Below are 15,648 nucleotides of genomic sequence, written 5' to 3'. Positions count from 1 at the left end.
AATGGGAAAATAAACAAGGAGAGATATGAATTACAGTGGATGGGGTAGAGAGAGAAGATGGGAGGGGAGGGAGGGGGGATGGTAGAGGATAGGAAAGGTAGCAGAATACAACAGTTACTAATAGGGCATTATGTAAAAATGTGGATGTGTTACCGATGTGATTCTGCAATCTGTATTTGGGGTAAAATTGGGAGTTCATAACCAACTTGAATCTAATGTATGAAATATGATATGTCAAGAGCTTTATAATGTTTTGAACAACCAATAAAAAAAATTAAATAAATAAATAAATAAATAAATAAACTGATGATATCAGGTGTTTGTTACAGTAATGGAAAACTGACACAGTTACAGATGGAGAACATACAGATGGTGAGGGATTATGGATGGCAGGGAAAAGGGGTAGTATTTGTAGCTCTAAAAGGGCAGCTTACAGGAGGATATCTTTGTGGTGATGAACTATTCTACACCTTGATCTGATTGTAATTTCAGGAATTTGCACCTGATGAAATGGAATAGAACCGTATACATACATTATACCAATATCATTTTCATGTTTCTGATATTATTCTACAGTTACATAGATATAACCATCAGGGAAACTGGGTGAAAGGAACAAAGGACCTCTCTGTACTCTCTTTGCAACTTCTAGAGAACCTATAATGAAATTCACCCAAATTGAATAAAGGTAAAAATTTCAGAATTTTTTTTTAAAAAAAGGTGAAAATGTGATTGTTTTTATACCACCCTCATATACAAACACCTAACTTCTCTGATTTCTTCCAGGGTTATTCTGCCAGTTGTCACCACGTGAGCATGATGTGAAGTGTCTGTTTCTTCTGAAAGTCTCCCCCTAAGAGACCTTTCACCCTTTCTCCCCATCTCCCTGGCTATCTGCTGTGTTTATGCAACTTCTTTCTTGCTCTCTTCGCCACACCTTATCTAGAGAAACCACACCCTAATCTTCCTATCACACTCTGTTCATCAGAACAGGTAGCAAGCAAACACAGTGTTTCTTCTGTATTGTGATCTACTAGAACTTTCCTCCTGTACAGCCTGCTTTTAAATCCCTGTTCAAACCTGCCTGTCTTCTCGTTATCACCAACTCTAACCTTGGGGCAGCTATTTAAAAATATTTTCTGACCAAAGCAGCCCGCTGAATTTGGTGTATTCTTTCTCATTCTTTCATTATCATATGTGGACTTTCCCTAGCCAGATTGCTGAAAATAACTCTGTTTCTCTTCTCTTCCAGTAAATGATTTCTAAGATCAATAACATTCCCTGAACAGGCCAGGGAATTCCAACTTTGACAAAACTGTGGGTAGAATAAAGGAGGGAGGGACTCAGTGATCAGGGACTCTTGCCTTAGATCCTTCAGATACCTTGTCTGAATGTAGGGATCTTGCACCCCCACATACCACACAAGGGATGCTACCTGGTACTAGGTGCCTGGGTGATATTTCGGGCTACCACCATGCCTCCCACCATCTTCCTTCAGTATTTCCACTGATTCCTACTGGGAACCAGTGTCTGTTGATGACATTTCTACTTTTTGTCTATGAGTTTTTCTTCTTTTTGTAAAGTGATTTTTAAAAAAATTTTATCTGTATGCTCAAAGTTAAAGTCATACTGTACCATACTTGTGAAGGAGGAGAGCATTCCTCTACCGAATATTTCATCCCATGACCCAGAGATAGCAACTTTGATCTCTTTATTTCATTTCTCCTGATATTTGCCATACTTACACTTCTATTACAGACTTGAAAATGTTGGACATTGTCTCTTGACATTCTAAATAATGATGAGAATTCTACCCTCTTGCTACCTTCTCTAGTACAATATTTGCCCTACCCCCAATTCAATAGCATAATTCTTTTTGTTAAATTGATATTTAGTTTTTACATTTTAATGTTCCTAGGTATGACAAATAGTATAGTATTATTGTATTTCTTCTCTTTGACAACTTTTTGTCTTACCTGTAGTTATTATTTGCCTTTTCTTTTTCTTAGCTTTGACTTACTTGTCCCTGTGCTTTCTGAACTCACCCACAGAACTGTAAAATGACTCTTAAAAAACAATTTTCTCATGGTAAAACTTCTCAGATTATCTCACCAGTTTTTAAACCTGGAGGTTACTTTCTGGGACCCTAAAGTCTTTCTAATAATCAGGCTGGTTACTCTTAAGACTCACTGCAAAACCCTCATTCTAGGATTTTTCTTTTCTTCTTTCCCATAATTATGTTCTGTGCCAGTTTGGTTTCCTCGAGAAAGAGACACTAAGACAGAGTTAAGAGTATAAAAAAGTGATTGAGGAATACTACCTATGAAAGGAAAAAGCAAGAACAGGATTAGCAGGGGAGCTGTTCACCTATGTTGCAAACCTGACAAACCAGCACAGTGGGGAGAGCCAGTGCAAGCAGTGTCCTTTAGAGAGACTCCACGATGGGTAGAAATGGGCAGGTCCTTTTATCAACACTGTGCCCAGTTGTTGACTAAGGGCCACCCCAAGAAGAATGTGACCTTGGTTTGAAAATTGGGGCAGATCCCAAAGGGGTTACTAGCTAGAAGCTGTCAGCTGACCACACAACTTTCAGTTGGGTGGCAAGTCATTTTCTCAAGGGAGTCTGAGCAGTGAATTTCCAGGTTGGCACAGATCCCGGTTTCTGAATTCCATGTCTTCTTTTCTATTTTGTGCCCTCATTTTGGCAGAGTCCATTCTCAGTCGTTTCTCGAAAGAACACTTTGAATATGAAGTGTTTGAGACCTCGAATGTCTAAAAATGGCATTATTCTATCCTCATACTTGACATTTTGGTTGCATAGAGAACTCCACCTCCTTTTGACATAATTTTATTGACACACTTTGTTGTCTTCTGGATTCTGATGTCCCTGTTGATAAAGCTGATGCTGTTCTGTTTCCCGTTCCTGGGAGTCTCAATTTTTACCCTGCTTTTCTCTCTCTCTGAAAACTTTAAGGCTCTTCTCTTTATTCCGAGGGTAATCACCACTCTAAATTAAAACTATGTGACTTAGTGTGTCCTTTTTATTTATTAGATTGGACACACAATGACCATGTTCAGTCTGGTGAATAATGTGTTGAGAAATATGCTGTATTACCTATTTAGTAATTTTCTTCATTTAATTTTTCCAATCTTTCTTAAACTTCTGTTACTCAGATGTAGAAACTTTCTGTATTGACCTACAAATATTTTTGATCTTTTCTTTCCAATTTCCTATCTTTTGTCTTTCTATCAACTCTCTGAGAGAGATTTCATCTTCTATGTTTTTGAATCTTTAATCTTGGCTATCATGGTTCAAATTTTCAAGGGCATTGTGTTAGTCAGCTTTTTGTAACTGTGACCAAAATACCTGATAAGAACAACTTAGAAAAGCAAATATTTATTTTGGCTCATAGTTTCAGAGGTTCAGTCCATGGTCAGCCAAGTCCATTGCTCTGGGCCCAAAGTGAGGAAAAACATCATGGTGAAAGGGTGGGCAGAGAAGCACTACTAACCTCATACAGGCCAGGAAGCAGAAAGAGAGGGCCACAGGCATACCCTCAGTGACCCTTTTCCTCTAGCCACACCCCACCTGCTTACAGTTACCACCCAGTTAGTCCATTCCAACTTGGATGGACTGATTAGATTATAGCTCTTACAGCCCAGTTGTTTCATCTCTGAGCATTCCTCCATTAACACAGAAGATTTTGTAGGGGGGCACCTCATAGCTAAATCACAGCTGGTACTTTTTCTGATCTCTGATTATCCACTCACAATATCCTGTTCTTATTTCATAGACATATTATCTCTTCCCTATCTTTGAGGATATTAGAAATTTGTTTTAATTCTCTCTCTGTTATCTCTATTTCCTCCAAGTTCTTTTATTATGTATGTTTTTTTTTCTCATGTTGAAGGTTTTGCTTAAATACTTGGTGATTTTTAGCTGTCTGAACAAGTTTAAAACTGAAATACTGTAGAACCCATTGAAAGGTATATAGGTGGGGCTTTTAAATGGTAGGCTCTGCCGTCATTTTGTGTTGCCATGATAAAATACCTGAGAGTAGGTACTTTATAAATAAATGAAGTTTATTTAGCTCACAGTTTTGAAGTCCAAATGCATGGCACTAACATCAGCTTCTGGTGGGGGCCTCATGTGTCAGGAATTCATGTGAAAGACACAGAAAAGAGCAGGGTCATGTAGTGAGAGAAGAAGCAAGAGAGCAAGCAGAGGGAGGCAAACTCACTTTATAACAACTGGTTCTTGAGAGAGCTGACCCACTCCTGTGAGATGGTTATTAATCCTTTCTGAGGGTGGCACTCCATGACCTAAGCACTTTCCAGTGGACCTACCTCATAATGACACCACCATCTTTCAATTCTGTTACAATGGGGATTGAGCTTCAGGCGCAGGAAACTTTGGGGCACAAACCATATCCAAACCAGCATTTTCCTTCAAATGGGGCTCTGAAAATGTCAGGATCTATAGGTCTTTTCTCTGGAATTTTAAAGTTTCTTCCATAGAAAAAAACCCTCCAGTTTCTGCATGAGTGCCCCAACCCACGCTGCTATTGTTCTGAGCGCCAGGAAGGGAGGGCTGAGGCACTCTCCACTTGTGCACTGATTTTTACTGTCTCCCTGTTTTCAACAGAAGACAAATCCTCTCCTAGGATCTCATATTCTGGAATGAGGAGACTCTAATGTTCAAATTTTCCAGAGAATAGCCTGTGTGGTGGCGCGCACCTGTAATTCCAGCTACTAGAGAGGCAGAGGCAGGAGAATCACAACTTTGAGGCCAGCCTGAGTATCTTAAAATAAAATTAGGAGGCTGAGTTTTGCTTGGGTGGTAGAATGCTTACTTAGCGTGTGTGAGGCACTGGGCTCGAATCTCAGCACTGCATATAAATTAATAAAATAAAGGTCCATAAACAACTAAAATATATACATATATTTTAAATTTTTAAATTAAATTAAAAGTGCTGTGTGTGTAGTTCAGTGGTAAAAGTGCTTGCCTAGCATGTGTGAGGCCTTGGGTTCCATCCCCAGCACCATACCCACAGTCTCTCTCATCTTCTCTCCCTCATGAATAAATGTCTAATTTATTTATTTATTTATAAATTAGACATTTATAAATGTCTCTTCCTCCAGAAGAAGGAAGAGGAGAGGTATGGGGTGGTGGTGGTAAAAGTCACAGCATTACAAAATTTCTTTCTGTAATTTTCCACAGTCCCCTGTTTTCATTTCCATAATTAACCTACAACTTCTAAAGTACCTAACACTCAGATTCCTGAGACCTTCCACGTTTCTGTGGTGTGAATTGGCTCGACTCTCACTGGGCCTCCCGCTGTCAGCACTTGGATCTTGGGTTCCTCAGCTCTGTTCTATCAATCACAACTCCTATATCCACGTCTTCCAAACCTTTTCTACTTGTAAGTGGAACATACAACTTCTCTACTTCTAAGTGTCTCCTTTACTTGGTGAGGGGGTGGTGGTGTGTGTTTATCATATTTATTTTTACTGATGGTCTTTCAGACAGAAGAGATATAAATGCATGTTTTTAATGTACCATGTTTAATCGAAAATCCCTGACATGAATTACCATTAATCTTACCGGAAGATGCTAGTCATTTCCCTTTGCCTTTATTCCAATTATTGTGAACATTCAAGCAACCCTGTGACACATTTCGGGAAAATCACAGTTCCAGCCTCCCATGGCTCACTGGCAATGCTGTCTCCTTAATTATCCTAGATGTGACACAGTGTTCTTTCTGCAATGGGTATGTTAGTCAAGATCCATTTGGTTCTTTTCCTTGCTCTCTTGGCAGGTGTTTTGCTATAACTTCATTTTGTGATTCATATCCCAGGCTTTGGTATTTAAGGGCAGAATAGGAGTGATTGCTGTGTAATGTCCTAACTTCTCCATAGAAATCCAGATCATAAGCCCCAGGATTTTTAAACTCAAAGATGAAGGGCTGGCTGCTTAGAGAGAGTAAATGTTTTCACTAAAAGCATAAGAACAATCTTTTCACAAGCACAAAAATGTGCTTGCCTCCCACCTTTTCCAAGAGCCATAAAATTGCTCAGAGTGAAAAGGACTTCAAATGTCCAATGGAAAACTCAGATGGTGTTTAGAGCCCTGCTCCCCACTCAGCCCTCAAGGGGCGGAGACTGTGCTTGCTGCACCTCTGGGAGGGAAACCTACTCCCCCTCTAGGCAACCCCTTTACCTTTTTTGTCTTGACTCTTCCTAGTTTTTCATCTACCACTGATTATGTGCCCAGCTCTCTGCTAAGAACTTTGCAAACACTTCATTCAATCCTCACCACAGCCCTAGAAGTGTTGTTACTCTCGTTTTGCAATTGAGAAAATCCAGAGCTGTACTGCTTGTCTAGAAGCACAGCCAGCCAGCGCAGCACCAGCAGGTGAACAGCAGTGGGTCTGGATATGAGTCCTTGCTCTATTTATTTTTTCTTTTGTCAGCCCATGATAACCCCTCCCTCGAGTTTCTACCCATCGAAGATGTTTTTATCCTTTGGAATCATAGGGTGAAAGCCAATCCTCTCTTCTACATGAGCACTCTAGCTATTTCAAGATGTTTATCGGATGTCCATTCTACTCCAGGCTAAAGTTTTCTAGGGGGAAAAAAAATGAGAAGAGAAGATCAATATCTGTTTTAAAAGTATTAAGTGTACTTCTCCCTCGGTTTCTAAGCTGCTTTCCTACTTGAGGCTCTGGTTCAAACTTCATAACAGGACAGGCTCTGGATCTTCTCAGGGTGTGGTTGGAAGCTGCTGCCCAGGGATCAGCTGTGACTCTGCCCTACACCCACCTTTGCAAAGAATCAAAATGGGCCTGTATGGGCCCAGATCACCCTTGACTTCCTGGCATAGCCAGCATGTCAGCCGCTAAAGGTACCCCACTTTTAATGGACTTCTTTCAGGAAGAGATCCAGCCAAGTCCCAGATCAGTAGTAATTGCTTAAAAAAAAGGGGGGGGGGTCTTATGGACTTTGTTGTGTATCATTAAAGTAGCTTCAAATTATAGATTCCACATTGAACAACTGCATATATAAATCTACCTAGATTGCACAATTCTTTATTTCCAAGTAGGTTTGTTTCACTGTGCTTTTGCCCAAATCTGTCTGATCATAATTCCTAGGAGAACCAGTGAGGTGGTGCATGCCTATGATCCCAGGGGCTCAGGAAGCTGAGGCAGGAGGATCACAAGTTCAAAGCTAGCCTCAGCAACTTAGTGAGGCCCTAAGCAACTTAGTGAAACCCTGTCTCAAAATAAAACATAATTTAAAAAAAGGACTAGGCATGTGGCTCAGTGGTTAAGTTCCTATGGGTTCAATCCTTGGTATTAATACTACTACTACTAATAATTCCTAGGAGAGCCAATGTGAATTATTAGTAAACCTTTCTCCAAGGGATTCTCATGAGTTTGAAAAGAAAGCATTGCTCTGAGGAATTCATTGCCTGAAATTCTATTCCTTGTATGTATTTAAAACCTAGGGGGCTGAGAAGGTAGAATGCTTGTCTAGAATGTGCAAGGCCCTGGGTTCAATATCTAGTACTGCACAAAATTAATTAATTAATTAATATTAAATTTTTAAAAAAATTTAATTTGGAAGAGAAACAGAGTTCAATGAAGTTTCTAATGGTTAATTTTATGTGTCATCTTGGCTGAGCCACAATGCCCAGATATATGGTCAAATATTATTTTGGATCTTTCTGCAAGAGTATTTTAGATGAGATTAACATTTAAATTGGTGGTTTTTGTGTAAAACAGATGCCCTCCATAGTGTGGGTGGGTCTGATCCTATCAGTTGATGCCCTGAATAGAAAAAAATGATTGCTGTCGTGCTTTCAACCCCTGTCACGAGTGAATCCTATAGCATGTGACTTTGAACTTGAATTACAACACTTGCTCTCTCCTCAGCCTGATTGCCCATCCTTCAGATTTTGGACTTGATAGCCTTAGCCCTCATAATTTTATGAGCCAATTACTTGAAATCAATCTCGCTCTCTCTCTTTCTCTCTCTCCCTTTTGGTTCTGTTTCTGGAGCATCCTAATTGATATTAAAGTCAAACTTTTTTTTAAAGGTGATAAATCAAATAAGAGCTACTAATCTTTTTGGTGACTGGCTGCTGTTTTAGAAACATTTTGAAATATTTGCATCGCAGAGGGGAGTGGATAAAATATTGGAAAAGAAAGGAGGGGAGTTGTAGTATGCAGAAGGGGTCTGGATGACAAAGTTAAAAGGTAATTACTGCTGGACACTGTGGTGTACGCCTGCAATCTCAGTTACTCAGGAGACTAAGGCAGGAAGAGCGTAAGTTTGAGGTCAGCCTGGAATACAGCAAGGCCTTATCTCCAAATAAAATTTAAAAAGCGGGGGATGTAGTTCAGTGGAAGAGCGTCCCTGGGTTGGATCCACAGTACTACCTCTAAAAAGTAATTGTTGCTTTAGGAGTCAACAAAAAGACTGTGAAAACCTTGCTTTAACCTTGCTATGAAAAATAGCCCATAATCAGATACTTCTAGAAAGCAGCAGGGGCAAAGACTGAGTTGGGCTTTTTTTTTATTAGTCCTCAGATTAACCGTGGGCCTTGTGCGTGCTAAGCACATGCTCTACCACTGAACTGCAACCCTAACCCTATTTTTAATACTAGATTTTTAAGTCAGACTGACAGATAATTTACACATGATAAAACTCTCTTTTAAAGTAGAATATTGCATGAGTTTTGGTAAATGTATAAACTTGTATAACCACTATGACAATTAAGATGCAGAATATTTTATCACTTTGAAATTCCCCTGAATTCCTTTTAGTCAATTTCCTTCACCATTTCCAACCCCTGGCAATCACTGATTTGTTTTCTTTCAGAACTGTATACTTTTAAATTTTCTAGTTCCATTAAATGAAATCACACTGAATGCGGCTTTTTATGTCTGACATCTTTTACTCAGCATAGGTTTCTAGAACTAGGTTCATCTAACATGGTTGGCATGGAATGATAGCCTCTCCTTTGTGTTGCTGAGTGATGTGCATGTATCCATTTATCCATTCACCAGTTAATAGACATTTGGGTTGTTTCCAGTTTGAGGCTATTATGAATAAAGTTGCTATGAACATTCCCATTCAGTACTTTTGCAGACATGCCTGCATTTCTCTGGGTAAATACCCAGGAGTGGGATTGCTGCCTCATATTCTAAGCCAACACTTACCTTTGAAATATATTGCTCAGTTGTTTTTCAAAGTGGCTGGATCATTTTAGATATGAATCAACAATATAGTGCTGAATTTTTTTGAAAAACAAATTCATTGTAGACAAATATACAAACACTTTTGTTCTGTGACATCAGCACCGACATAGAGTCAGTTTTGTGAAAAATAGTAATTAAGAATGCTGGACCTGGAGTTAGATTGAACTGGGTCCATTAATGATTTCAACAAAATTGCTTCTGTAATTTTGGGTAGGTTACAAGCCTATTTCTTTCTTCCATAAATTGGAGATAATAACAGATCCTCTCTGCTTAGTGATGTTATGAGGATTAAGTGAAATAAAATACATAAACTCCTAATGCAATGCCTGATACATAATTTATGATTAATGAAAGTTACTGTTGGGCTGGGGATATAGCTCAGTTGGTAGAGTGCTTGCCTTGTATTCACAAGATCCTGGGTTCTAATTCCCAGCACCACAAAAAAAAAGTTACTTTTATTATTTTTATTACCTTCTTTGAATAGTGTTTGTTGTAGTAGGGTTTTACCATATGAGAATATGAACCATGGACTTAACATCTTTGCCGTTTCTTTTAGAACTCAGGAAAGCCACAATAAGGTGAAAAGGATGTTTTGTCATTGATGCAAGATATTTGTAGTTATTTGGAATGAACAACTGGCAAATCATTTTATATCTTCTCTAAACTTTCTGACTTCAGTTTTCTAATTTGTAAAGCAATAATTCTTCTCCCATGTCTCTCATATATTTAATTATGAAAGACCAAACATTTTAAACTGTAAAGTTTAAACATTTGAAAATTTTAAACTGTAAAGTGCTTTATCAATATTTGCCACCAATGAAAGGTTTAGAGGAAAACTTTCATAAGCTATGATTTAATTAGAAACTTAAGATAGAGGTATCCTTTTATAAACTTTCTGCTTCTACCATTGACTGGGGAAAAAAATAAGCTGATAGCTGGAGAAGGTTACAAAAAGAATCTTTTGATTAAAATAAAAGATGTAAGAAATGGATATTGCTTGAATATGGTTTGTCCCTTCTGAAGCTTACGTTGAAAGTTAATCCCCAATGTGCTATTAAGAGGTGAGACCAAGTGGAACTTGAAAGAGGTGATTAGGGCTCTGCCTTCATGGATGGACTATTCCAATCATGTGATTAATGAATTAATGAGTTACCTCCAGTGTAGGGCTGCTCTAAAAGCCAACTTCCTTATGCACTTCCTTATCACTGTCTTATCATGTGATGTCTGTGCTGACTGAGGACTCTGCCAGCAAATGCAAATACAACACTATCATCACCAAATGCAACACTAAACTGTGAACCAGAACTATTAGTCAAAACAAAACAAAACAAAATGTTATGCTCTTTTTTCTTTATAATTTACTCAGTCTACGGTATTGTGTTATTAGCAAAAAAAAAAAAAAAAAAAAAACAAGAGTAAGACAAATACCAAGAAGGCCAAGCTACCACTTACATCCCAAACCAACACCAATATAAAAAGAACATACACAGCATGTTTCACATGCTACAGAAAGTCAACAAGCTGAATTCCCTGAAATAATTTAGTAGCTACAGAAATTTGTCAGTGTACACATCCAAACATCTGCTTATGGTTGTACATTTAGAGGACACATGAATTTGAATGATGCCACTTGAAGTTCCTTTTTTTAACCTTTAACTAATTAATTGATTGATTTTTATGTGGTGCTGCAGAGAACCCAGTGCCTCACACATGAAGGCCAGCACTCTACCACTGAGCTACAGCTGCAGCCCCTTGAAATTCTTTTTGAGACCCTAATAATTGTACTAAAAGAAGAAGAGAAAAAGGAGGAGGAGGAGAAGGAGAAGCTATTTACACAATGGAATTTTAGACAGTACCAGGAAAGTTTTAATAGAAATATAAATTATTTAACTCTGCTGGAGCCATGTGGGAGAACAAAATATAAAGTACAAAATTGCATTTGGGAACAGAAAGGTTATATGTATTCAGAATGGAAAAGAATTAATTGTGCCTTCCATAATTTATGAGAAGTGCCAGGCAGTTAGCCTAAGCTTCTAAATCGTGTTCTCTTTCTTGGGACCTGGCAACTGAGGGTTTGGTCTCATCCATTTTGTGGAGGAAATCCAATTTTACCCTACAGAAAGGGGAGGGGAATGAAGGAGACCTTTTTTATTATTAAATATTTTTCAGTTGTATATGGACACAATACCTTTAGTTTTTATTTATTTTTATGTGGTACTGAGGATTGAACCCAGTGCCTCATGCTTGCTAGGCAAGCACTCTACCACTGAGTCACAACCCCAGCCCAGAAGGGGACCTTTGACACGGCTGCCCCTCAGACTCATCACATTGATGTGGATTCCCAATAGTAGACACTTAGCATTTCTTATTTAATAAATTACTTTTCTACTAAGTGAAGTTGAGCATTTGTCATAAGTTGGTTTTAAAACTCAGAAGCAATGAAATTTTGTTTTAAATTTGCTAATGGATAAATGCATTCATCTATTATTTTTTCCATGTATTTAGTGTAGACATTTTGATATTTGCTGTAGTCTGAAATTAGCATGTATGGACACATATACAGAAAACACATTTCACCCAGAATGCAGCCTAAAATGTCACAATTCAGAAGCATTCACTGAACATCACCTCATGACAGTCACTTTCACAAACATGATCACATTTCATTCTCATGACAACTCTGTGGAATATGTATCTACATCATCATACATTTTTACATATATAAAATGTGTAATAAAATTGATATTGAGAAAAGCAAGCTACCTCATAGATCCCCAATCCAAGTCTACCTGAATGTAAAACAAGAATACAGACTGAGGGTGTGGCTCAGTGGTAGAGTGCTTACCTAGCATGCACAAGGCCCTAAATTTAATCCCCAGCACCCCCCATCACACACACACACACAAAACCACACAGCAATTTTTACTTGACAGTAAGTCAATGAGCTGAATTTACTGCAATAATTTAGTGGCTACAGGGGAATGGTTTGTCATCCTCCTGGTAATGATAAATATATATGCACATATTTATTTAAAAATTTTTAAGTATATATGACATATATACAGTAAAGATATAAAATGATTAAATATATACCTAAATACACACACACACAGCAAATAATACACACACATATATATATGGTAAGTATATCTGTAGTTGATAAATATACAGTATAATATGTGTATTATATTTGTACAGATGAAGAAACTGTGGCCCAGAATAGTAAAATAACTTTCCCAACATTTTTCACATCTAGGAAGCAGGATAAATGGAATGGAAATTCATGTTCTGCCACATGGAACAAATGTATATCCCAAGAACTAAAGACATGAAAACTCTACAAATACCATATTTTGATATGTGAGCCCCAGGAAAATTTCTGGGATACATTAATTATTCTCTGAGGAAGTCAACCTCAAAAGTGGAACATCCTTCTCCTGTATCACTAATTTCCTTAGTATCCTGACATAAATCTGTAATCCGTAAATATCTCAGCATATCTTGAATTTATTTCTGGTTCCAACCCAGAATGACTTGTGGGATAATAAGTACTATTTAAGTTTATTACCAGTTGTGTTATTTATTCACTAATTGCTTTCAAACATTAGTGTTTTCTGAATATAGGGTACACATTCTCTCTTTAACCATTCTCTCAATATTTCAACAAACTTTGTTCATATCATCCCCCTTAATTAAGAATATTCAATTTTGGGGGAGGGGTAGGGGGGCTGAGGATTGGATTTAGGGGCACTCAACCACAGAACCAGATCCTCAGCATTGTTTTGTATTTTATTTAGAGACAGAGTCTCGCTGAGTTGCATAGCACCTTGCTTTTGCTAAGGCTGGCTTTGAACTCTCAATCCTCCTGCCTCAGCCTCCTGAGCTGCTGGAATTAGGCATGCACCACTGTACCCAGTGAGAATATTATATTTCTAAGTCTGTCTGAATCTGTCCTTGCCAAAAGCCTCTTGACTGAAGAAATTGACTCTGAGCATTCTGCAGATAAAAGAAAAGCTAATACTTTTAGCTGGGCTCTTTAATAGGCCTCTTACAGTGGGGTGTTCTCTCTCTGCCCTCTGACCTGCAGGTCCACCTCCATACACTTGTTCCTCCCTCTGCCCACTCCAAAAACTGATGATTTACTAGTTCTTTCTTACTTTTCAGTGTTTCACACTGTTAATAGGTCACAATTCTCCTCCCTTTCTGTTGAGTGATATTTTCATCTTAGATAGCCATTACATTAGGAAGAAAATTTTGAGCAGAATCAAGCAAAAGATGTGGCAGAATGAGAAAATGAGCACTTTATTTGACAGCCCAAAGTGTTGTGAATTGCACACGTAGTGGGTATCAGAAAAACCTGTAGATTCCTGGGCTCAATCCCAGACCCACAGAATGAGCATCTCTGGGGTAGACTCCAGATATCCACAATTAACTAGGTTCCCTGGAGACATTCTGATACAAGTGGTCAGAAACACTGCAAGAATGTGATGTGATAAAACCTATCTCCCCTGGAAAGAGAAAGCTCAGCTGATCAAAAGCTCATGTTTTTCATGGCCTCTCACTTGTGGCAGAAAATCCTACTTGGTGCATGATTGATTTGAGGGGCTCTTATCCTTCTGGAGAGTCTAAAACAAGAAACAAAACCAACCCAACCCAGAATCTACCCATCTAGTCATATAAAGACTGCCTGAAGGAGAAGCAACATTGGTTTACCTTCTCGTCCAGGATTTGAACTGACTTTTTCAAAAGTCAGTTGAAAAAGATGATAGAATTTGAGATCTGTGAGCTTTGCCTCTAAAGAACACATAGAAAACCCTTGTTTTTTGACCTGAGAAATGCATAACTGTCCCATGCACAATCAGATAATCCCTAAAATGCCTTTCCCCTGGTCTAACTCAATTCAGATAACTGCATTTGTCTGTGAGAAACCCTCAGAGAAAACATTCAGGCCAAATGATCTCATGCCTGAATTTTGCAAAACAATATGTGCACAAGACCAGAATTTATATCTTCCAAAGTGTGCCTTTCCCAAATCTAGCCTCAGGGTGCTCTTCAACAACGTGGTTTCTCTACCACCTCTGAGTCACTTCCTAGGCCTGGATCCAGGGCAGCTTGCAGACCCCTGGCCACCACAGAGGCTACATGAGAAAGCAGTTCTGTTCTATTTCTAGGAATGGCGTCTTTTAAAATTATTTTACGCTTATCTCACCCATTTCACTATCCCAGATGTTTTTAAAAAGGAGTTAGCATGGATAAAAAGCAATGTGTTTTTTTCCCCCTCAAAATAATTAACATTTTCTTATTGTGCCCAATTGAGAGCAACATCAAAGATGTGGTGGTGAAAATGCCTGACAACCCCAAAGATGTTAGAGTGGGCTTGAGCAAAACTGTGTAACTGTTTTCTGCCCTGGGGGATTAACCACCTTTGTACTTTCCTTTGGAAGGGAGGGGTAACCAAGCTCTACCTGTTTTGTTTCAGATTGGTGGAAGAAGTGGGAAAAAATAGTTCTGAATTGACCCTTCACCTCTGACCCCAAACAACTGACACTTCTTTGCATTTGTGTATATTAGACAATGTCTTAGTGGTTGAAAAACATAGACACCATTTTCCTAGTTGTCACTTCCAGAAGGGTTGCCCTCTATGTGACATGGAAGATATCTATTGAGGGGAGCAGTCGAGAGTGTTACTCTGTGCCCTGTCTCAGGAGGGGAGGTTTCAACTGTCAGATTTAGTCCTAAAAGTGTCCTGGATAGCCTACAGAATGGGAGAGAATCTGTCATTCATCTGACAGAGAATTAATATCCAGAATAGATAAAGCACATAAGAAAAAAAAAAAGACCAAAAGAACAAGCAGTCCAGTTAATAGGTTGGCAAATGAGCTGAAGAGACACTTCTCAAAAGAAGAAACATAATTTGCCAATGGTTACATTAAAAAATGCGCAACATCTTTAGCCATTGGGAAAATGTAATCAAAACTACATGTAAGATTCCATCTCACCTGGTCAGGATGGCTATTATGAGGGAACAAAAATTAGCAAGTACTAGCAAGGATGGAGGTAAAAAGGAACACTTATACACTAGGTGTGGGAATTTCGGTTAATACAGCTATGAGGGAAATCCAAATAGAGATTCCTCAAAAAACTAAAAATATGATTCAGCTATATACCACTCCTGAGTATATACCTGAAAGAATCAAAGTCAGCATTCTGTAGGGAGACTTGCATACCCATGTTTATTATAGCACTATTCACAATTGCCTAGTTATGGAATAGCCTAGATAGTCATTGACAGATGACTAAATAAAGAAAGTGTGAGATATATATTTATCTCCAAACACACACACACACATACACACACACACACACACAAAATGGAATGTTACTC

The sequence above is a fragment of the Marmota marmota genome, unplaced genomic scaffold (genome assembly GCF_001458135.2).
Source record: "Marmota marmota marmota unplaced genomic scaffold, marMar, whole genome shotgun sequence".
Taxonomy (NCBI): Eukaryota; Metazoa; Chordata; class Mammalia; order Rodentia; family Sciuridae; genus Marmota; species Marmota marmota.
Note: the sequence above shows the minus strand (reverse complement) of the source record.